This window comes from Eublepharis macularius, chromosome 4 (assembly GCF_028583425.1).
Source record: "Eublepharis macularius isolate TG4126 chromosome 4, MPM_Emac_v1.0, whole genome shotgun sequence".
NCBI classification, from domain to species: domain Eukaryota; kingdom Metazoa; phylum Chordata; class Lepidosauria; order Squamata; family Eublepharidae; genus Eublepharis; species Eublepharis macularius.
The window spans coordinates 71,562,069-71,584,219 of NC_072793.1; the positions used below are offsets into that span (position 1 = coordinate 71,562,069).

The window sequence follows — 22,151 nt, forward strand, 5'->3', positions numbered from 1 at the left end:
AAAAAATTACAAAATGATACTCTGCAAGTACAGCAAATGACTTCCCTAAATCAGCATAAATAATACTTCTGGGTTTTGTGGAGGATTTCTGCAAGGTAACTAGCCAGTGAAAATGTTTTATCTTTATTAAAGACCCAACTGTGCTATTCTGCAAAGATTCCTGGTTGCTTTTTCACATCATCTCCCATCAAACTGCATAGCAAAATTATTAAGCCCATTCCTTTTAATACATAAAGAATTCTATAATAGGAAAGGATACAGGCTGGGTAAAGGTTTTTGGGGACACAGCACAGGCGCATGAGGGGCCTGTGGGTGCGGCTGCGCCAGGATAAAAACTGAGTTGTCAGTGTAGCAGGCCTCTGAGGGCCTGTGGAGCCAATGGGGAGGTGCAGCATGGGGAAGCCCTGCCCCCCTGCACGGCCTTTCTGCTGCCTCTATGTAGCCTGTGGGTCTTTGGGAGGTCTGTGCCGAGTCTCTGATAGCAGGCTTCTCAGGGACCAAGGAGCCAGAGGGGAGAAAATGTGGGGGACCCTGCCCCCCCGTGGCCTTCCTGCTACCTCCAGGCAGCTGCAGGGCCTTTGGAGGTCCATGCCAGGCCTCTTTGCCACCAGTGGCAGACCTCTGAGGGGCCATAGAACTGGCAGGGAGGCACAGCACGATTCTGCAGCCACCACACAGGTGGCAGGAAGGCCATGATGGGGGGCAGGGCTCCCCATGGCCACTGTGGGGCCTTGGAAGGTCCATGCTGGGGCTCTGTGCCACCGGCGGCAGGCCTCTGAGGGGCTGCAGAGCTGGTAGAGAGGTGCAGTGTGGGGAAGCCCCACTCCCTGTGCAGCGTTTCCACTGCCTCCGCAGTAGCTGCAGCCTTCCCACTGCCTCTGCAGTGGCTATGTGGCTCTCTCAAGGCCCTGCTGCTAGAGCTTGTTGTATTTATTTTCACAACAAGCTCTGTTGCTAGTAAAGTGACAAGTTGTTCTACAGTTGAATGATGGCAAGGAAAGGGAATTGCAATTCTAAATGGTGAATCTTTTAAGTTCTATTTTTCTGCTGTATGTGTGGTCAAGACAATCTGACAAAATATTTGACATCTCAGAAACATAAATACCATGCTGTTTTCTTTCATGGTCTTGGTATCTTCATGTTTTAGAGGCAGAAACTAAACATGGATGAAAACATGCACCATCAAAAGGATAACATTCCCCCAACAAATCCTCTAAAGGATGTATCTATATTCTACTGTTTAAATATGCTACTGTATCGTTTATGTATGCTTCATGGTCATCTTGTACAAAAAAGGAGACAACCTTGGTATCTGGACAAGAGAAAACCTCACCAAGGAAATACTACAGTCAACACATTTGCAAATTATCATGGAATTTTATAGACTAAATTTGACGTGCTAAAGTGCTCTTAGTGCAAAACCTACAATACATAAACTTAACTACAATAAATACCCATAAATATTCCCATATACAAAAATAACATTCAATAATTACAAATTGTACAAAAGTGTCAAGCCTGTAACATCCAAATATATGCTTTTGTTACAATTATAAGACCAGGGATGTCGAGTTCCTATCAAATCCAACAAGGTAAGTATGCAGTGGACAAACTACCAAGTAAACCTGTAGTGGACAAACGTTTTCAGTAATAACTGTTATGTTCTTCTCCCCCGCTTTTTTATAGACATAAATCTCCACACTGTAACAAATCTCATGAGAAAGCCTTGTATATCCAACAACTCTATATGCCTTGAGGAAGCAAGCTGAAACAGGTTACAATCAGCTGGCTAACTCATTGGGCATATGGAGCTGTTGGATGTACTGATCTCTTGTCTGATGAAACAATAGGCATTGTAAATCAAAAGCCTCTGAGCTTTCATGCTACATATTAAATATGACTAGATCCAATCTTGCTCCAAACTAATTAAAGGTGCCCAATTAGGAATTTTTTGTGATTGGAGTGAGATACTTTTATCACTATTATTGGCAATAGTAGTTTTAGTATTTTGGTCTTTGTTAACGCGGGATCAGGCTTAAGGCTATGGCCAAAAATGCTGTACAAGGAAAGGAAAGGTGCCCAATGGGAAAAGAAGCATATATGACATGTCTGTATTAACTTGCCTAATTTCCATGGCATATTAACTTGAAAGCTATGAAGATGACCCCCCAAAAATTGTTCTTTGATCACCTTGGGATTAAGTCCTTTGTGGGCCATTTTTCTCTGGATCTATTTTGTCCTTTTGGAATAAGTCCTTTTGTATCTGCTTGTTATCCTCTATGGAACCCAGTCTTTCTGTCTCTAAATCCTACTTTTGAATTTAGTTTCTCTATTTGGGCTTTCTGCAGTCTGCCTGCTTTCTCTTTCTTTCTGCTCAACCACTCTTATGCCCCTTTGCTCTACTTTCTGAGTCCTTTGTCTCTGGAAATATTTTACTTCTTATCCTAAGCAACTCACTTGTCTGTCACTCCTCTTGGCTTACTTTCTACTCTAAGTGTGTATGTATCTTTTGGCTACTTTTTAGTGTCTCTACATGCCTTTGACCTTTCTCTGTGTGTATGTTTGGTCTCATTTTTGCAACACTACGGATATGATCAGAGGGATGCTTCTAGAGACTAGGAAACAAACTTGGGTATCAATGGAGGGAGACAAGCCATACTGTCCTCCTACAGGCCCTGCAACTATAGGCCAGGATCCAAAAGTAACCCCTAGACAATTAAGTGATTATTGTGCAACATAAGAATAGAGAAAAAGGCCCATGGTTAAATCAAATTATTATTGGAATTGTGTTCAAAATGCTTCTGACATGTAGTTCAAGCTCACTTAAAACTGTAAGGAAAAATATATATGTGTTCATAAGAGTAAGCAAGCTCAGCTAGAAAAATCCTGGATACCATAATTGGTTTTTAGAATTGAAGACATACACAAAAAAGTAATCCCATCATATAATCTTCATCTTCTGTGTATTCTGCTTATGTTATGTGCCCTATGTATTCTGCTTATTTTAAACCCTTCTTGCAGTAAAAATTCCATTTTTTCCCCTTCATGGGTGGTGGTTCAGTTTTCAGAGGAGAGGTAGTTGAAGAGATTCAGTAGAAGAGACCAAGATCAAAGACCTACCCTTTTGGATAAATAGCATGTGAAAAGCCAACCCTGCCATTAGCCCACCTCCCAATGTCACTTACTGGCATCAACAATGGCCTCAAATTCAGGAAGGAAAGGGGATTCTTCTTCCTCCTGCTGGTTTTCCTTCACATACCCCCAAGCTTCCTTTTAAAGCTGCACACGCCCCACCCCTGATCATCCCTATCATCCCTCCTATCAGGAGGACCAACCAATGGTAGTGCATTTTTAAAGGGCTGAAGAGAAGAGCCACCATTAGGAGTGTGCAAAAAAAAAAAAGCCAAAAATTCACCCAGAAATCGCAGTTTCATTTTGTTAAAGCAGCTTTCAAAATGGTGAACCAAATCCAGGAGACCAAGTTGTAACAGCACACTCCAACCCAAACGTTTGTGTGTTTTGTTTCAGTTTGTACCTCCAAGCAGCACTAAGCACTGGGCTTGCACAGCAGCATTTTCTTTTCATGAACAGCATTCACCAATTGGATCCCAAGGGGAGAAAGCCTTTATGCTATGAATTAACTTTATGTTATTAAAGAACAGATCCGAAACTCATGACAATAAAAAAATGGACTAGATCTGAGCTGGCAATATCCCAGCTGGGAAAAAAAAACCAGTAATGGTGCATGGTTGGTTTAGAACCCCCGGATCTAAAACAAACTGAATTTTTTTCAGTGTGACTGTGCACCTCTAGTCACCACCAGTCAGATGTTGTGCTTTTTTAAAGGTGTGGCTTCTGGATGGACATCCAAATGGGTGGTAGCACGCCTCCTGTCCTTCAGCAACCCTCCCTTAAGATTAGGGGATCCTCTACTCCCAGATATAGAAAAAAAAAGCATAGGACATTAAGAGGTTGTTGTGGATTTTCCAGGCTGTATAGCCGTGGTCTTGGCGTTGTAGTTCCTGATGTTTCGCCAGCAGCTGTGACTGGCATCTTCAGAGGTGTAGCACCAAAAGACAGAGATCTCTCAGTGTCACAGTGTGGAAAAGAAGTTGGCAGGTAATTTATATCTACTCAGGAAGGTAGGGTTGGGCTGAGTCGTCCTGTAAGAGTTTCCCAGGGTGTGGAATGCTAATGGAGGGTGGCTTCACTGTATCTTGAGGAGGTTCTTTTGCATATGGATTGGTGCTTGATATGCTAATCTTCTCTGCAGGGCTATTGTTGGGTATAGAGTATTTTGTTAGCCTAGTGTTTTTCAGGACTGGAAACCATGCCCTATTCATTCTTAAGGTCTCTTCTTTCCTGTTGGGAAGTTGTATGCAAGATATTTGGCAAACAAACTTAAGTTGTGGATATTAGAACAACAGATTGTAGGCCCAGAACAAGTTGGTTTTTGTCAGGGGAAGTCAACCCTAGATCACTGTATTGTGTTAAGTCATTTGGTGAATAAATATACAAAAGTGAAGGGGCTTAAATTATATGTAGCTTTTTTAGCTCTTAAGGGGGCCTTTGACTCTGTTGATAGAGATCTTCTGTGGAAGAAACTAAGGGCCATGGGAATTGAGGCGAGATTGCTTTTGTTGATTAAAAAGCTTTATTCTGAAACCACATGTCAAGTTAGATGCTCCAAGGATGGTGATCTAACTCCTAAGTTTCCAATTAATATTGGAGTTAAGCAAGGATGCATCTTAGCCCCCATATTATTTAATCTTTTTTTAAATGACTTGGCCCCCTTTATAAAAGGAATTGATGGTAACAATCCAAAACTAGGAACAATGCACATTCCGCTGCTTTTGTATGCAGATGACGTGGTGCTCCTGTCTGTCTCGGAAATAGGAATGAAAAGGATGTTATCTCGCTTTTTAGACTATTGTGAATTGAACAAATTGACTTTAAATTCTGATAAATCCAAAATCATGGCTTTTGGGAAAACCTGGAAACCAGTTAAGTGGAATAAAAGAGGGAGAGTGATTGAACAGGTCAAAAGTTTTAGATACCTAGGAGTCTATTTCCACCATAAAGCTAGTTGGGTAACTCACAAAAAAGAAGTGATAAAATCTGTGAACAACAACGTATTAGCGATTACTCGCTTTTTCTACACTAAGGGAAATCAATATATCACAGCAGCCCTTAAAGTGTTTAATCATAAAATTAGTGCTAAACTGCTCTATGGCATTCCAATATGGATCACAGCCTTTAATAAAGAAGCCGAATGAATACAATCTAATTTTCTAAGGAAAACTTTAGGGCTGCCATCATGTGTGCCCTATGCAGCTATTTGTTTGGAGACCAACCAAAGACGCCTAGAGACAAAAGCCTGGATTCTAACAATTAAATTCTGGCTGCTTTTGCACTTCAGGAGCAGCCCCAATAGTATTATTGCATACATGCTAACTGAATCCCAGTCTTCTGCATGGTTAGCTGATATAGAAAAAAAAATCTCTGTAATCGGGCTTTGCCTTGATGAATTAGTTTTTCTTTCCAAGAGGTCTGCATTTGCTTTGATTAAACAAAGACTTGTAGATATTGAGATGCAAGAACTTAGGAGCCTCGCCTCTGGTAGATGTTCCCCTATGAGATGGGGGATTTCCTCTAATGGTTCTTTGGCAGAGTATTTTTCTGGTTTGACTTCCCCTCACCTTCAGAGAGCATTTATGTTAGCGCGCTTTAATGTTCTTCCTTCTGCGGTACTCCATGGGAGGTTTAAGAAAATTCCTTACTCCACAAGGTATTTGCCTGTGGCTTGAGGGATATAGAAAGTACTGAACATGTTCTCCTGTACTGCTTATTGTATTGTGATATCCGCGCCATTTATCTAGAACCTTTGCTTCAAAATCATGAAGGTCAGTCAGATGACAGTAAGACACGCCTTTTACTATCCACACATAATGCTGGGATCATTGAGTCTGTGGCTAAATTTCTTTGTTGTGCATTGAAGAGAAGAATGGTTTAAGTGATGGGGCAAGAGATTTTTTGTTGTTGTTGTCTCCTTGCTGACTGTGCATATGTATGTCCTGTTATGCCAATAAAGGTATTCGAAATAGAGCATGGTTTCCAGTCCTGAAAAACACCAGGCTAACAAAATACTCTATACCCGACAATAGCCCTGCAGAGAAGATTAGCATATCAAGCACCAATCCATATGCAAAAGAACCTCCTCAAGATACAGTGAAGCCTCCCTCCATTAGCATTCCACACCCTGGGAAACTCTTACAGGACGACTCAGCCCAACCCTACGTTCCTGAGTAGATATAAATTACCTGCCAACTTCTTTTCCACACTGTGACACGGAGAGATCTCTGTCTTTTGGTGCTACACCTCTGAAGATGCCAGTCACAGCTGCTGGTGAAACGTCAGGAACTACAATGCCAAGATCACAACTATACAGCCCGGAAAATCCACAACAACCATCATTCTCCGGCCGTGAAAGCCTTCGACAATACATCGACATTAAGATGGTTCATTAAGGTTGTTTTAATGCCCTGCAGGTGCTTCTGAGGAATAATCTCTTATGGTTAAAACTCTCCTGTCCTTTCTAAATGCATATTTTGTTCTGTTGCTCAGTGCTTTTTAACATCCTACTAATCCAGCTTCATTTTTTAAAACCATTACCTGAGAATTCATTCAAAACGTTTGTCCAAGCAACGTGATCATTCACCTTTTAATACTGCATGCTGACAATATAATTGTGACTCTTTAGCAAAGGAGAGTTGTGGCTAATCAGCAGTTGATCAGGCATCTGCCCATTTTAAGTCTGATTTTGTTTATTTTGTAATTCATTTTCCTGTGCAGTCAAATCAGAAACTCAATAAAAAGAGTCTACCACAGGGATGCTATTCATCTAAAGTACAGGAACAAATCAGAAAAGAAGTGAAGATCTCGGGTAAGCTCTTTTATCAGCCAAGCTTGCTAACAGGCTTGGTAATGGATTGTAGGAAGCTTATGAGCTAAAGCTTTGTTCTTCAGAGTTTGAAACTGTAGCTCTAACAGCATTATGTTGCATTCATTTCTGTCAAGCAAGTCACCCTTGGGGTAGATGCTGTGCCTCCCATTTAGCTGTTAAATTGAATTATTATCTGCATTGTCTTTTGATAGCAAAGCTGTGTTATTAATGTATCTGCAGATTATAACCACCTCCAATCTACTGCGGAACATACTGAGGAAACCTTAATCAGAGATCTTTGGAGCTTGGCTGTATAGATTCTTTCAGGCCTTAATCCTTTCCAAATTATTCAGTTTCAGCGTGGGGAGAGGGAGCTGTGGGGTTTTCTTGAAAAAAGAATGATTGCTTGTATTTCAACAGCTCCTTTTGTCTAATGATAGATACACACATATGGACATACATGCCTACATTTATTTCCTAAGTAAATTAAGCATTCAACAGTGTACCAGTGTACCTAGTTGTACATTAATTATCTGTCGCTAAAAGCCTATTTCAAGGATAGATCAAGGAAATAAGTCTAGATCATAGAGTCTGATTGATAATCTTTCAGTTCTACATTCTGGAAAGAATAGTGTGTCTATATTCCTACTAAAATAAGGTAGTGCTGTGGCTCAAGTGGTAGAATATCCACTTTGCATGTAGAAGGTCGCAGGTTCAATCCTTGGCATCTCCAGTTTAAAAAATAATCAGATAGTTGGTGATTAGAGAACCTGAACAGTTGCTGCCAGTCAAAGGAGACAATATTGACCCTGATAGACAAAAGGCAGCATAAGGCCACTTCACGTATTCATGTGCAGCATATGTGCGCTTATTGTTTCACATGCTGGACCAATATGTAAGATGTCATATAAGAACATTACTATGGAAAAGGCTTGGGGTACAGTTACCATAGTACAACTGTTCAGGACAAAGCAAAACACCTATAGAGAGAGACAATTGGTATAGTTCTTCAGTGGTATAACTACTTTCTTTACCACTAAAGAAAGAATCATCACTTTTTCACCACCAGAAAGAGGGAGAGGGAGCAGGAGCAAAAGCACAGCTGCTATAGTTCTGCATCACAGTTTCCACAACTGCAAAGAACAGGATAAGGGTCTCCAGTTTGTCTTTCTGTTATATTAAAGACCCCAAGGGGGCACTGTGCAGATATTCATGGGGATTTTTTTCCAGCTTCTTCGAGAATAATCCTAAATAGTTCTATTCAGAATCCTACTCAGGTGTATTCAATGGGGTTTACTCACAGGAAAGAGTTCCAAGGATGCATTGTTAGTGTAGTTTAAAAGGAAATTAATCAAACCACATATTCTGTACTTGATATCATTTTAATAACATGAAGGCTGAATAAATATATTTTAGTATCTGATAAAGAGAACACTAGTAAAAGCTACCAGGAATGGGGTTTTAATGTTATAGGCTAATATTTGGAAAAGAAGTGAGTTTAATGGATTGGCCAGAGACCTCATTATAGCAAGGTATTCAAACCACCATATCACTGTGCCTTCACCTCTGCTCACAGGAATTTTAGAATTTCAATAGTTGGTATCTATGAGTTAGGATGTTGGTTTCTAAGACCTGAAAATTGATGGAAATACAGATGTATATGTATTTCAGTGTCACCATCTGACAATCTTCTTGTCTAGCTAGTTAGGCATTAAATGTAAATATAATTTATATCTTATCACAGCCTTTGTGATTTGTTAGCATTAAGTCATTTAAGAGCCATAATCACAGTCATTTGATAGGCATGCATGAATTTCTGTAAGTGTGAAATAAATATAACAAATCTGCAACAAAAACTCATATTTGTCATTGATTTCTGTGTAAGCTACTTAAACTAGCAATTTAGGAATTTTAACTAATAATATTTATAGATAAACTGCTCACACACAAATTAGATGGAGAAAGATTAGTTTCCTGGTGTGCTTTTCAAGACCTGGATAATAAAATGTGTGGTAGACAATTTCTGAACTTACTATACTACAACAACAACAAGAACAACATTTGATTTATATACCACCCTTCAGGACAACTTAATGCCCACTCAGGGTGGTTTACAAAGTATGTTATTATTATCATCTCCACAACAATCATCCTGTGAGGTGGGTGGGTCTGAGAGAACTCCGGAGAGCTGTGACTGACCGGAGGTCACCCAGCTGGCTACAAGTGGAGGAGTGGGGAATCAAACTCGGCTCTCCAGATTAGTGTCCCACTGTTCTTTTAACCACTACACCAAACTGGCAAACAAAATGACAATTTACACAGAACAACCCAAACCCATTACCAATACTGTGGTTTTTAATTTAGGATGCCTCCTAAAAAGGGTAGTGGGCCATCCAAGGGTAAGCAGCCGGTTAAACGGCCTGCGCTGAGGAGGCCACCCCCGGTGCTTTCATCCTCAGATGTTGATGACAGCGGTCCCACCAGGAAGGAGCTTCTGGACCGGATTGCTGTATTAGAGAGGGAAAAGGGGGCTGCTCCGGTGGCGGCAGCGGTGCACCCACGCCGGGTGGCTAAGAAGGTGCCTACGGATGTGTTTTATAATGATTTTTTGTCTTGCCTCTCTGCCCTCGAGGGTTCCTCTTGGGACATGCCGGGTACTGGTGGCGGCGGCAAGCAACTTTTGATCTCTTTGACGGAAGTGGGAGTCGAGCCGGAGGGTATGGCAGAGGATGGTCAGGTGGCCTTAGCAGTGGAGCCACCTTTTGTTGATGCACCAGCAGAGCGGGCGCAGCTGCTCCAGCTGCGCAGAGAGAATTGAGACCGAGACGCAAGGGGGGGGGGAAGAAGTCCTGATCCTGAATATAATCTGTATTGTATAAGACCTACCAATCTGATAGCATATTAGAAAGTTAACTTTTAAGAAAAATTGCAGCATGAAGGGAATACAAGACATGTAGTGTAGTGTTTGTTTGTTTGTATGTTGATTTTCCCTTTCCCCAGTCCTCCCTTCCCTTTTTCCCCCCCTCCCCTTTATACTTTTGCAGTCTTTTGTAGTTTTTTGTTAGATATTAAATAATAATAATAATAATAATAATAAAAGATGATGCACCAGCAGGAGGGCACTTGGCTGTGGGGTTTTACGAGTCACCAGGAAGCCTCTGGTGTTACTGTTCATCCCTCTTTAAGTCAGGGCTGGCCATCATATCCACAGCCCTCTATGGGCTGGCCTGTGGCAGGCTTGCCAGTATTGCTGGGTTGCGCACCCGGCCTGTGAGGCCAGCCACAGGCGCAGGGTCCCCCTGCTTTTGGGGGTGGTTTGCCTCTTGCATCGGTGGGTTGGCCGTATGGGTATGGCTCCCAGATGGGGTCTGCTCCTGTGAGTTTACCTGCTTATGGCATTGTTCCATATAATGCATTGCCCCCTGGGGATACAGCATTGCCCTTGGGTGACCATTTGACGCAGGCCACCCGGGAAAAAATTATATGGGGCGAGTACGTGGACGTCTTTACCCTTCTCTTCAGGGAACTGGAGAAGAAGGATAAAGATGATCTTGACGATAGGGATAAGGAGAAGATCCGCCGCCGGTGGATTGACAGGACATGGGTACATTGGTTGCCTGGTTGCCTGGTTTATGCGGGGGTTCTGGCCAGGGCACAGCCACATAGGGCCCTCCTCCTCTTTCAATATATGAATATCATATACAGGGGGTACACGGATTTTGAGGGGGTGGCTTGGTTGTGTTATGACGAGGAGTTCTGCATGCGTGCGGCCTTGACCCCGAGTCTTCCCTGGGACCAGATCCTAATTCAGCTCTGGGTGCAGGTTATGGCTCTGGCCAAGTTCAACCCCGGAGATAGGACCGATACCGGTCACATGATTATTCGGCCTGCTTCAGGTCCTGGTTCCCGCGCCTCTGTGGGGCAGCAGGTTCAATTACGGCTGCTCTGCTGGGACTTTACATCCAAAGGGGTGTGCAACAGGAGGGCGTGTAGGTATAGGCATGAATGCCTGGTGTGCGTGGGACCCCACGCACATACTGCTTGCCCCAGGGGAAGACAAGGCAGGAAACGCTTTGAGAGCGGCGGCGGTCAGCAGGGGCCTGGAAAAGGGGCCCAGTCCAGTAAGGCTGAGGGTACTTGAACGGTTGCTTCAGGTGTACCCACGGCGCAGGGATGCTATTTAATTTTAGGTTTTACATTTGGTTTTAGAATCCCTTTTCAGGGCCTCAGGACACCTTTCATGGCAGCCAACCTTAGATCAGTAAAAGAAAAAGGGCAACCCCGCAGGAAACACAAACAGTACATGTTCACTTCCCCAATTTATCAATTAAAGTGCAAATGCTAATTAACTTATCAGCGCATGAAATATCAATAATTTAACAATCATTTCATATTAACATTTCCTATACAGTAATAGCAGCAATAAAGTATAAGGAGCAGAAAACAATTCATATGCATCTTATACAAATCCGGGCATAATCAAAGGTCCTTTCTTATCCAATCTTTATAGTCATAGTTCCTTTTCTTTAAGTCGGACTTCCTCGATCCCCTCGAAGTGTGGATGAGTCATAGACTGTAGTGCATGTGGTCAACACCATGGCTTCTAGATCCCCCAGAGTCATGCGGCTGGTAAGGGCCTTTACTTTGAGATGTTTGCAACTAAACATTTTATTTAGGGCCAGACACATTCCGGGTATTAACAACAGTGTGGCAGATGCTTTGTCTCGGCAACAGATGGAACAATTCTGGCAGCTTGCCCCTTAGGCCGACAGGCAACCGGCAAGGATGTCCCAGGAGCTTTGGCAGCTTGGACGGCAGAAGTGAATAGAGCAATTCAACTGTCTATTGCCCCCAGCACTTGCAGGGCCTACAACCGGGCGGTAGGGCAGCTCTATGAGTTTAGGGCATCGGCCGGACTGCAGCAGTCATGGCCTATCCCACCTGCACACCTGATGCACTTTTGTGTGGTGCAGCGTGGGAGGGGACTATCTGTGAAATCAATCAGGGGACAGCTTGCTGCTTTGGCCTTTGCCAGTAAGGTGCACGGCTTTCCTGAATTCATGGGTGCTTTCAGGATTAGAAAGATGCTTGAAGGCTGGGCTAGGGACATGAGAGTGCCTAGTGACCCCAGGCAGCCCATCTCCCCATCTGTGTTGAGGGGGTTGGGAACAGCTTGGGGGGAGGTGTGTACATCGGCCTTTGAAAGGAAGCTATTTCATGCAGCTTTCTTGACGGCCTTCTTTGGGGCTCTACGAGTCAGTGAGCTTGTGGCCTCATCTCGCAAGGATGCTTCTGGCCATGCCCTGGCAGCCAAGGATGTTAAGTTTGTGGAGGATAAAGTGTCCCTTTTAATTAGGCAGTCCAAGACGGACCAGCAGCAGCGGGGGAGCACTTTGCTTCTGGGCTCCTGCGCTGAACAGGAGCTGTGCCCGGTGAAGGCCCTTAAGGAGTATGTCACAGTTCGTGGGGAAGGCCAGGGGGTCTTGTTCCACCACGAAGATCACGCCCCATTAACTAAGTTTCAGTTTTGGGCTGTGACAGAGAGGGCGCTTAAGAAAATTGGCCTGTCAGGGGTCAAATTCGGCACCCATTCCTTCCGGATTGGGGCGGCCTCTATGGCAGCAGCCATGGGGTACCCTCAGCAGGCAATACAGAGAGTGGGCAGGTGTCAGTCAAGGGCATTTCAGTCCTATATCTGGCCCCTGCCTCAATTTTAAATGGCGAACTAATTGCTCTTTCCTCAGGTGCCGTGTCGGGCCATGCGAGGAAGAGGATCCTGATTTGTGGCCACAGCATGGTGTTCTGGGCAGCCCACCAGGCCAGGAGAACACCGATTGGATCTCAACTGGGTTTGAGTGCTGTGGCCACTGTGGAGTAGCAGGGCCGGCGTGGCCTTAAATGGCCAGGCCTGCTGCCCCTTCTGTTTTGGGGATGGAAGGGTCCTCCCCCGCACATTTTGGTCATTCACCTCGGCGGTAATGATCTGGGGTTTATGCGGGGCAAAGCCCTGTCGCTGCAAGTAGCAGAGGACCTGAGATTTATAGGCAGCTGATGGCCAGGCATGCTTATAATGTGGTCAGAGACGCTACAGAGACAGGTTTGGCGGGAAGCCTTAGATCCCAGGGCGATAGAAAGGTCCCGGCGTAAGGCTAATCACGCCATTAAGAAATCTTTGGGGCAAGGCTTGGGCATTTATTTGCCACACCCCAAGATTAGGGCCGAATTTGCCCACCTCTACAGAGGCGATGGTGTACATATGTCACCTGAGGGCAATGAATTATTCCTAGATGACCTGCGGCAAGGGCTTTGGTTGGCTTTAGGCCACCTGTGGGGCGCGAGGGTCTAAGCAGAGGCTTGGCCCTGGTGGTGGCAGGAGATTTTGGGAATAGGGTGCGGGATGGTGAGCACCCAGTGGCGCTTCCCCAAGGGTGGGGAACAGGGTCTGCCATTTAGTGCGGAATGCTTGTTGACGACTACCGTAGCACTGGCAGAAGCCTGTGGGGATCCCCAAACACAAGGCCTCCCCTCATGCTGTACGGCTGTGGCGTTAGGTGCTTGATGGGGGGATCCATTGCCTGGCTGGCCGGGTTGCAGCCATTCATGGGATGGCCTACACTTGGGGCTTTGGGACTCGCCCAGGCAGGTCAAGGCGGAGGTCCGGAGTTGACCCCAGGGCTTGACCTGTACCGCTTAGTTGGCCCTTGCCTTGTTAAGTTATGGTCATTTAATAAACGGCCCTTTAATCTAAGCCTGTGTCTTCCTCTTCATTCCGGTTGGGGTTGCAAAAGTTGCTAGAGTCCATTCCAGGTTCAAGTCCATGGCCCTCCCTAATGAAACCTGATCCCTTCAGCACACAAACTGATGATGGGGGGGGGGCAGAATTAGGAAGAATATATTCACAGACAGCCCACTATCTACAACATTTCTCAGTTTTCCATTTCTCAGTTTTCAAGTATTATGTACAACAGGCGAGGAGAATGCTAAGTTCAAAAAATGTTAATCCAATTACAAGTTCAACTGTGAGACATATCAAAAGGAAGCAGCTTTGGGGAGCAAATGCTGGAAAAAAAAATCTACCTGTGAAGACAGGGTTGCCAACTGATCAAAAGAAAAATATCCTGCCCCTTTAAATAATTAATATGTGGAAATGGGTAGTTTTAAGCATTTCAGGCATGGAGGCAAGTAACATAACCTGGCATTTGCTGAAAATCAAACTGATATTAAAGGGAAAATTAGACGGTCCAGTTTAAAAGGTGGAAACCTCTTTTGAAGATGGTGATGTGCCAGCAAACAAATGGTGATGGAGATGAGAATTATACATGGTCAGACCTACTGGGAGTAAACTAAAGTTGCCAGGTCCCTTTACCCTTCAAGCAGGAGGGGGGACCCAGTACTCACCTTATTCTGTGTCTTCACATGTGCACTTCATGCATGTGTGCTTCCAGGTGGTGAAATGACATCGCTTTAGGGAAGTGACATCATGTCACAGGGCCCAGGAATGGTCCTGCACTTCACAGCAAGCCAATTTGGGCCTCAAATGGGTCAAATTCAGCCAATTTGGGGCCAAAGTCAGCCCACTGCACAAGGGACCTGGGCTCCCTAGAGCAAACCAAGACTCAGGAACACTGCCAGAACCTCAAGGGATATCCTCAAGCATAAGTAATGGCTGCACATGTTCAGGAAGTGATGACAGGCATAACTCATGCCTGTTACCTACTTCCTTGCTGCCAGCTCCAGCTGCATTGCCCTTGCCCAAGAACTTCCCTGGCATACTGAGAAATGGTTCTGCATGGTGTTAGTAGGCACACCTGCAAGGAGATATAACAATTCTTTAACTTGATTCAATGTTTCATACTCAAGCAACTACAAATATCATATTTTTATATGCAGATACAGAAAAATGTTTCATTTTCATTTTTTTAATTTTGATGTTTGACTACTCCCAGTCATACATATTCTGTTATCTGTTTTTTGAAAAAATACAATATTAGACAGTTATGAATCTAAGTCAAGTCTCTTGCCCCTACTGAAATTATGTATATATCTTTTTTTTAGCATGAGTTCTTTTAAAGTCTTTCAAATCTGAATTAACTAAATAGGAGTCGGTTGGTAGAATTTGACAGGCATTATATTCTATTAAGTACTGATAAAAATAGTTTTTTCATTTCATGATATAAATTTATCTGACAGCCATAGATGCATTTTCTGCTTGACTTACTGTTGCTGAAAACACAGTGTGATATTATAAAATGTATTTCATGAAATATATTATATATTATCATTTTCAAAAGTTTCCAGATGTTTGAAGAGTATTATACTATTTAAAAAAAAGAATTACAGAGTAGATTGATGGGTTAAAGTGTATGCAATAAATAAATATATTACATTAAGAAATGTGTAACCCAGGTATTGAAACCAAAGGTGAGTTCAAAGGAGGGAAATACAATCTGTACCATTGGATATGGTATTCCCCACTCTCGTTTCAGTTCTCAAACCAAAGATGAGTGATGGCCTATTAAGCCAGGGCATTGCTCAAGGTCTATTAAGAGTGCAGCTGTTAAGGTAATGTGTGTGCTTCTGTAGCCAACATCAGGAAAGAGCCACTTTCTTGTAGAATCTGACAGTGCACCGCAGTTCCTTTGTATCAAACAACCCATTGGAAAATAAGATGCCAATGCTAGCTTCCTCGTTAGGAAGTGAGTTTAAGCAGGGCTTTTTGTCAGCTGGAATGCGGTGGAATGGAGTTCCGGCTCCTCTTGAAAATGGTCACATGGCTGGTGGCCCCGCCCCCTGATCTCCAGACAGAGGGAGGTTGAGATTGCCCTCCATGCTGCTCGGCAATCTAAACTCCCCTCTGTCTGGAGATCAGGGAGCGGGGCCACTGGCCATGTGATCATTTTCGCCGAGGGTGATTTAAACTTTAAAAAACTCCCTGACAGGCTATGGATGACAGGCTATGGCAGATAGACCCCTGTACTATCACAGCAAGAAGCCAAGCTCTTGGTTAAAGGTTTTATTCAGGAATTGGATCATTTCCACAGTTATGTCGATAGGATTACTCAGAAGCAGGGTAAACAACTAAGCAGTAAGAACAAGTTGACAGGAATGACAGCATGTGGGAAAACCATTCCTCTTAACGAACAAATTTACTCCTCCCTTCTCCCATCAGTAAAACAGAACTTTTGGCATGAACCCGTCCTGAGAACGTCTTACATATTTTTACTATCAAATCTAGACACTGAGAAAGCAGGAGATCAAAGTTGAAACATAGTAATTCATGGGAGCAAGCAGTGTACAAGGTCAGAAGCACTCAGAGCTTCCAAAGCCGTTAGATAAGACACCTGCAGCTTCAATAAGCCTGTGAAAGCAAAGCAGTGATGGTACCGGCAATATGACATCAAGTTATAGCATGAAACATTGGTTCAGAACAACAGGTCAGCATCAAATAATGGCATGGATGGGGCACAGACATTATACCGCCCTTGTTCCAGCTGACCCAAAGTGACATCATTGTGCAGTCCTGGGAGTGTGCACACACTTTGCGTGCATGCATGTGGTACCGTGTGTATCACCTCCTGCCAGGAGTTTCCCCCTGTGCTGGCAACCCACTGAGTTCCACCACCTCTTTTCCCAGAAAAAAAAATAGAGGTTGACATCAGAAGCAATGAGATCTGGTGTCTGGGGCCAACTTCCTTTCCATGAAATGAACAGCAGCAAGCTATATAAATGTATGGTTGTTGTGGGTTTTCCGGGCTGTATTGCCATGGTCTTGGCATTGTAGTTCCTGTAGGCATTGTAGGAACTACAATGCCAAGACCACGGCAATACAGCCCGGAAAACCCACAACAACCATCATTCTCCGGCCGTGAAAGCCTTCGACAATATATAAATGTAGTTTATCTAATTTACCACAGAGCAATTTTTTACATAAAATATGCTATTAATTCACTTTACCTCCCCTTTTTCCATTAATGCTGAATATTCATATATTCTTGTCTTGTCTGAGACCCTTTATTTCATGGCAGTGAAGAAAAATATTAAGCTTTAGTCTTGGCTTTGGGAGATGACTTTGGTTTCTCTGGTGGACAATCTCTATTGATAAATAGTAAATTGGTAATTGGATAAATTGATAAATGTTAAATTGATAAATTTATCTCTATAGATAAATGGAGTGCATCCCCCCATGTATCGCTTGATCTTGTAGCTAACTTAAATACAGTTGACCACAGTACGGTTGCAGCTATTTATTTATTTATAATCTATCTTTCCAACTGAAGGTCAAGGTGAATTACATGGTGTAAGTCAATAGAATCAACAATTGGGACATTCAATAAACAGTACAATAGGGAATTTGAATTGCAGAAATTGCAGAAATTTGAGGAGAAGCATAAATTAAAATACAGTAAAACAGAGAGAGAACATTGCTGAAACAAAAATTTAAGTAATTTGATGTGACAAACTAAACAATGCAGAAACTACCAGCAGGAACATATCTATATCCACAAACGGTACTCAGTAGTATAATCCTGTCCTTTTCCAAAGCATCTCTATGAACCATTTACTTACAGCACAGCCCTGCTGTTGGAGTAAAAAATCCCTTCTGAATAATTCAGTTTTGCATTGCTCTGATCAGATAAGTGAAGCTGCAATGGTGGAGAGAAGGAGAGAGGCAGTCATGTAGATATGAGGGGCCAAGGCCATGAAGGTCTTTGTATGTGATGGCTGCTGTATCACAGGGGTCAAGTGGTTCGGCTGCAAATCACCACTCTACTGGTTCAAATCCCACTACTACCATGAGCTCAGTAGGTGTCATTGGATAAGCCACTCCTCTCAGCCCCAGCTCCCCAGCTGTATTGTGGGGATAATAATAACACTAGCTTGTTCACCATTCTGAGTGAGGCATTAATCTGTCTAGAAGAGCAATATATAAGCATAGTTATTATTACTGAAACCTTGAATTGAGCTTTCTAACTGCTGGATAGTCAGTGGAGGGACTGAAGAATAGAAGTAATATGCATGCTCACCTAAATTCTGATAATAATCAGAATGCAGCATTCTATACCAACTGGAGTCTCTGAGTTGACTCTGAAGGGACAACTATGTAGGCAGCATTACAGTAGCCTAGTCACAATGTTACTGTAGTATGAATCCAGGTGGCCATCTTCCAAGTTCTCATCCTGCTTTTGGAGGGTATCTTAAAATATACTACCTCATAAGGTTATTGCAAGGATAAAATGCTGCTCAGATCTCCTTGAAGAAAGGACAAGATTGAAATTTAAAACTGTTTCATGCTATAAAATATAGATGGCATTGCATCCCTGTGGTAACAGTCTAGTTATCATGATTTTGAATCCTTGGCTATAACATAGTTTCTTAGGTTCATTTATTTTAATTTTCTAAAATGAGAATAGTAATCACAGAGTTTGGCTGAAGGCTGCACTTACAGTTATACATTCAAGCCAGACAAAGGTAACAGGCCAATTTAGATCTCTAACGAAGAGCTCGTTGATTACCAGAGGCATGGAATGTTAAGAGTACTCTAGCCATATTAGTTGAGAAAGAGATATATTTTTATCTTCTTTTAAATATATTTTTATCTTCTTTTTGTTAGACTCTTAACAAAGAAAGCTTAAAGAAGTAGAGCATGTCTTCTCTCCTTGTCTTAGAATGTATAAATATATAAATAAATAGGGTCAGATAAGAAGAAAAGAGTTCCCTCTAAATCCTAATTAATTGCATTCCCATCAGGTTCTTTAATCTGTGAAGAGGCAATGCCTCTAACAGCTTGAAATATCTTGAAAGAGGGATCGAAAATACAGATAGAAGTAAACTTGCCAGGTTTTCCAAACTTACCTCCTGTGCCCACCTGTCATGACAGAAAATGACATTTTCTGGTGTGACAAGGAAGCTACAGATAGGCCAGGGAGTAGGCAATTTGCTAAAAATTATCCCCAAATTTTGGGATAATTTGGTAAAAAATGCCCCCCTGGCATGACCTGTAGCTTCTGCATCCTGCCAGAAAATGATGCCATTTTTCAACATGATGCGTAATCACATGCATACTTTGTGTACATGAGTCCCTCCTTCTAGATGCCTTTCCCCACTGCTGGTCAGGTGAATGGAGACAGGAGGCAGGGGGCAGACCAGTGAGGGGTGGCAGACCTGGTCAAGAAACGTTCCTTTTATATTTATTACGTACAACATTTATATCCCACCTTCAGTCCAAACATTATAAAACATACCATAAAATCAATTACAACTCAAAATAAAACAGGTACAAAAACAGCAATTAAAACATAAGACAAGGAGGATAGTTATTTTAGTTTCCTGCACTGTACCATTCAAGTTCAGGACTAAACGATCAACCTACTGTTCATCAGTTAGAGATATGAGGCAATCACATTCAAGTGCTGAACTACTAAGAGCCAAGCTACTAGTGACGCCTGACACAGGTTGGACACTTGTCAGCTTCCCTCAAGTTTTGATGGGAAATGTAGGCATCCTGGTTTTACAGCTTGGGTCTCCATTACAGCTGCAAGACCAGGATGCCTACATTTCCCATCAAAACTTGAGGGAAGCTGACAAGTGTCCAACCTGTGCCAGGCGTCACTAGTAGCTTAGCTCTGAGATTCATGTCTCAGCAGAAATCTACGTATATAGATGGGGTCTTCAGCAATATCTATCTTACTCTTGGGAGAATAAGGACTGCACAATTGTTATCACCTGTGACTTTCCAGGGGCTCACATCTTGTTTGTGTGTGTGTGTGTGTGTCTCTCTCTCTGTGTGTGTAACATGATGATGAGGCTTTTTTACAGGGTTAAAATTTGCCTATGGTTTGTTGAATTCAGTGAACTGCCAAAGACATAAGATATATTATTTGTCATTCATCCTTTGTGCTACAAAGGAAATGTAATCTTCTGTTATGAGCATTTGATCTATTTTTTTTTACTTCTTTTCGGCTCAGTTTGGAATATATTTGGTGCACACATTACATACTATTTGTAGTGTATCCATCAGGAGGAAATACATTTTACAGTAGCTTAAGGTATGTAGCCAAATACATTTCTGGATTTTATTGAAAGCTATCACAGATACACATTGCTTGCTTAGTTCATACATAAACTCCTAAAATATGGGTACATGTCTAATAATTGTATCATGGGCAAAATGAAAGCAAAACTTTGTGGGAAACTAAGCCCACTTATACTTAGTTCTTCAATAACTGTCTTTACATCTTTCATTTGTGGTGTTCTTTTCTAGGGGCACTGTGAAGGATTGTTTTAACACTGTTGTTCAGGTAAGGTATTATTAAAATATTAAAATGGAAATCACATGTGAACAGCAGGACTAGTGCATATGATACATGTTACAAACAAAAACTGTGCAAATAATAATATATAATAATAAACTGTGCTTATATATCATGATTCTAGACAGTGTCCCACTTAGAATAGTGAACAAATTTAGTGTAGTTATTATACCCACAATACAGCTGGGGAGCTGGAGCTAATAGAAGTGGCTTACCAAAGGTCACATGCTGAGCTTGTGTCAGCAATGGGATTCAAACCAGCAGAGTGCTGATTTGTAACCCAACCACTTAACCGCTATGGATGTTGTTACCTTAGTTGGTATTTATTTAGATTAAAAATCAACCAACAGCAGCTGTTATAATGTCTAAAAATAATCACTATGAGCAAGGAGATATCCTGGGAAATATAGTTTTGAAGGACTGCAAAGCTAGAAGACTGTTTTATGAAGACATCTCCCAGTACTACTTAGTATTACCTTTAGCCACGGTTTCTCTCAAGAGATTCCAGAACAAAAGGTTTGGGCAGATCTCAGAAAAACTCATTCCATCAAAATGCCAAAGAAACTAGAAATATGTTTTTATTTTAATGATGTTTTAAAATGTTTTATGGAAATGGAATTTTATTGTATTTTAATGATCCACCCTGAGCCCACTCGTGGGGAGGGTGGAATAGAAATGTGAAATAAATAAAAACATTATAAATAAGATTTTACATCTAGAATAGATTCCAGCCTGGAATATTGTGTGGGAAGTAAATGTGCAGTAGGACTTAGTCTGGGTTGGTCTGTAATGAGACACTGCATCAGGTCTATGTTCTGAGGTGCCACAATGAGGTCATCATATTACATAATCTCATAAATATGCCAGATATGATATCCAACATCTAACTTTCAAGATCATGTCCAGAATGCATCTGAGTTCCTCATTCAACTTCATAAACAATTTGTTCCCAATTAGAATCACAAAGATCCACATCTTGCTAATTTGGTATATGCTGGATGTTGGTACTGGAAGAAGCATACATTTACACCCTTAGCATTGCAAAAACACATATGTCTAGATATAATGGATATTCTTTGGGTTATCTTTAGGCTGTGTCAGGAGCCACACCATGGCATGGCCCAAAGTTGAAAATGGAGAGGTAGCACCAGCCAACACCCTTGCAAGGGTTATCCTACCAGGAACCCTTAACAATTCTCATTGGGACCCTGCTGGGGGAGGCGATGGTTCGAAGAACCCCAGAGGCTGGCAGGACAATGCTGGGAAGAACAGAGGCCTAAAGAACAGCAGCAGCTAGTGGCTTGAAAGCAGGGTGAGAAACCAGCCCTTGCCCACATGAAAGATACAGCCAGGCCAGCAATGCCTGACTATGACATTATTATCTGGAGCTGCAAGGCAACTGGCTGCCATGGCCCAGGATGGCAGCCAAGGCTCTCGGCCCACCTCATACCCCAATGGGTGGGGATGGGGACAGTGCTGCTAAGGGGTAGCTGGGCTAGGTAGAGTTCATCTAAATAGGACAGAGACAGGGCTGGGGCAAGGCTGCACTGCAACCCCTGGCCCAGGTGTGGGGTCTCACCCTGGGGAGGGGCAGATAGGGCTGGGGCTGATTGTTCTCCAGAAACGGAGGGGAATAAAAGGATGGCTCAGAACCCCAGCTGATTGCCCGTGCCCCCTGCTGGCCAGCTGAGTGGTGGTGGAGGGCAGATGCTGGGAGTAGGCAATCCTCTGCCCCCATGGGAAGACTGGCAGCCCTAGGAATCAGTCACAATTAATTGTTGTCCATGTAAACTATACTCTGGAGAAACTGCATGCATAAATTTCATGACTCCCCTCTGACCAGCTCTCTGACCAGTCCACTGATTGTGACCTGGAGGGCTCAAACAAGGATCCTGAGG

The 22,151-nt window shown here is 42.8% G+C and overlaps 1 protein-coding gene across 1 annotated transcript in view; it reads right to left on the reverse strand.

Annotated features, from left to right (window-relative positions):
• The window catches only part of FSTL4 (follistatin like 4), a 733,440-nt gene that overhangs the window by 372,314 nt on the left and 338,975 nt on the right, over positions 1-22,151 (reverse strand). The gene's annotated exons all lie outside the window — the stretch shown is intronic.